General features: G+C 47.8%; 1 long non-coding RNA gene across 1 annotated transcript; it reads left to right on the top strand.

Annotated features, from left to right (window-relative positions):
* Positions 1-536: 536 nt before the first annotated feature.
* LOC134486651 (uncharacterized) lies at positions 537-2,031 on the top strand. The gene is made up of 2 exons (XR_010065991.1): positions 537-1,095; positions 1,875-2,031. It is a non-coding gene; the product is annotated as an uncharacterized LOC134486651 (long non-coding RNA).
* Positions 2,032-2,968: the final 937 nt, after the last annotated feature.

The raw sequence follows: 2,968 nt of genomic DNA, 5'->3' as shown, positions 1-2,968 counted from the left end.
CCGTGGAGTAAATGTTTTTGTATAGCAACGTTATCAGAGCTGTAGCCAATGGATTCACAGTGGTCAACAGCAAAGACTGGGGACCCACCTTCTCGCGAGATTCACGGAGCTGCACTTGGATTTCAGATTTATGTCTGTGTTCATTTGGATTTGTTTGTTTGTTTGTTTTGCAGACAGGGTCTCATCTAGTGCAGGTTACCTCCACCTCACTAGCTACTGTAGCCCAGGATGACCTTGAACTCCCATCTCCCTGCTTCTGTGTGCTGAGATCCATTGGGTGCTAAGAAGTCAAGTATGAGGTGGTTTTGATCACTGTGGTGCAAACAGAATTTCTGCAGGCATTCTTCTCCGGTTCAGAACTGTAGGCAAATGTCGTTATGATTCCCAAGGTCATCATAAAGAGTACAGTCTGTGTTACGTTTCAAACCCAGGACAAGGTGGTTCTGGCCTCCAGCTTCTCCCAGCATCCCCCAGTCCCTACCTGTTATAGGGTATGGCTGGACCTCTACCCTAAACTCTCCAGCCCAGGGGCTGGGCTGCCCTTCCCCCATAGGCTTTTCCCTATATAATCTATTCATTCTGACTACCTGCGCCTTTTGTACCTTTGGTTCCTGGCTGCTACACCTGGTTCCCCTCTCTACCCTCTCCCGGCATGCCCCAACTCAGTCTGATCATGTCTACTGTGGACTCTTACAGGCGGCTCTGACTCTGCCTATGCTCGCCCCACATATCTATAATAAACTTCCTCCTTCATGATACCTAGGAGCAGTCATGTCCTTTCTTTTCCAATTTGTTTCTCCAGTCTGTAGTGACTTCAGAGCCTTCTGTCTACAGACTTTAAAAGTCAGCTGATCCAGCACCACCAGTTGTAAGTACACGGGTTTCAAGCATCTGAGCCTGTGTAAGACCCCAAGTTAACCTATAAGCCCCACCCACCCAAGGACCAAGCAACTTCCTGGAATGCTGGGAGTTGTAGTTCTTAGAAAGTAACAAAGCCTCATGGGAAAACATCATGGCCTATGGGTTTATCCTTATAAGCCCTTGCAAAACTCAGCTGGGAATTCCAGGGAGCGGTCCTGACCAAAGCCCATCCTGGTTAGTATTTAATTAGAGCTAGGCTCAAATGGTGGAACTGTTTTTTCTCCAGCAAATCTCAGGGACATTTTACATTCCACTTACTATACTTTCCTCCACCGCGAGGCTATGAAAGGTCGTATTCCTTTCTCCTGTTTGCTTTCTCATAATGAAGCAGTGGGTATAGCACCAGCGAAATGCATTCCAACTTCCGGTGCAGCCCCCATTGCATCCTACTGTGAACTCAAGAGGAAACAGCCTAGATAGGTTTTGTTTTCCTTTTCTTGGACAAATACAGTTAACAATGCCTGCCTTGCCGCTATGGCACATCTGTCAAGAGGATAAAATGGAAAATGGCTTGGGGTGGAAAACCACGGCAGAATCCCCTTGAACAGGAAAAGTTTTGCAGGAAAAATTCTTTCTGAAGCCCACTGCCTGGGTGAGGCAGGCTGCAGAGCAGGGAGAGCTGAGTCCTGCATTTAATCTTCCTGCAGGGGCGCGGCCAGGGCTTGCTCTAAATTGCTCTTTCACTAACTGGCTTTTGTGAGCACTGTTGAATCTGGTTATGTTCTGTCTTGTTAAGAACATCAAGCCAGCTAAGAGCCTTTGCACAAACCCCACCCCAGTGTAATTTTGTGCTCAGTTCCGGGCTTCAGAAAAGCTTCTGCTGTGTCAAAAGCGATCACGGACCACTTGTTCAGGCTGCTGCTTATGCGTCTCTGACAAAGGACCTGGGCTCTGTGAATTTGTTCTCTTCGCATTGTCACCGATAGAGATGTATTCTTTTCTCTCTCTTTCAGATTCGGCGGAAAAACATTGCCCGAGCCAGCGATTACTCCTATCGGATATTCAGGACTCTTTTTTTTTTCCTGGTAGCTTTTCCCTTGATACAGCACAATGCAGAGAAGATGAGACCAGCTCTCACACACAATAGAGCTTTAAAATATCTAACAACGATCTGTCTTGTACTGCCTGGTTGAAGTAGAACAGATCTCTTACAGTGAAGGAAAACGTTAGGGGAGGGGGATGTCTGGCGTGTTAAGTAAGAAACTAGAAGTCCAAAGCTCTTTCCCATCCTTCCAAATTCCCCATTCCTACATTCTCCAAGGGGCCCTTAGAGTTTGAATGTAAACGGCTCACAGCTCCTGTGTTTTGACAGCCCCAGCTGATGGCTCTGTTCGGAAGGACTGAGGTATCTTCACTCCGTGGTGCCTGGCTGAAGGTGATGTCTGCCCCTGGTTCTGTGCTCTCCAGCACTCTAGGGCCACAGGTAGCAGTGGATGTCCTGCTACGGTAGACTGAAATGGCCCTGAAACCGTGAGCCGAAAGAAGAGCTTCCTCCCCAGAGTTGCTTCTGAAGTGTGCTCGGTCACATTCCAAAGGAAGTAGACATGATGCCGTTGTCGCATAGCATTCTTATATCACACCTGTGCACCCCTGTGCAGATTTCCCCCTCAGGAAGACGGGAAGAGCAACCGTAATATTCTATTGCTTCAGCATGGATTTAGAAAGTTCCCCAAATGCTCGTGATTTGAGCTGAGTCCCCAGCCTGGGGCACTGTACGGAGATCGTAGAACCTTTAAGAGGTTGAGCCTAGGCATGGGTCCTAACTCACCGGGGACATGCTTTCCAAGGGGATTGTGGGGTTCTGCATTCTGTGGCTCCCCGGATGTGACGTGAGTGGTTTTGCCTCATCCCAAGCTTCCAGCATGACATGCTTCCTTGAGAAAGGACTGAAGCTATGACACTGATCACTCCTGATCTGAGACTTAAAGCAGAACTAGCACAAACATTTTCTCTTTCTAAGTTTCACACAACAGATGCTTGCCATGGTGATTCAAAACATGACTAATATTATCTCACAGGAAAGACTGCTTCCTTCCCAGTCCACAGC

The sequence above is a fragment of the Rattus norvegicus genome, chromosome 4 (genome assembly GCF_036323735.1).
Source record: "Rattus norvegicus strain BN/NHsdMcwi chromosome 4, GRCr8, whole genome shotgun sequence".
Classification (NCBI taxonomy): domain Eukaryota; kingdom Metazoa; phylum Chordata; class Mammalia; order Rodentia; family Muridae; genus Rattus; species Rattus norvegicus.
Note: the sequence above shows the minus strand (reverse complement) of the source record. Positions and strands in the feature narration are given on the sequence as shown.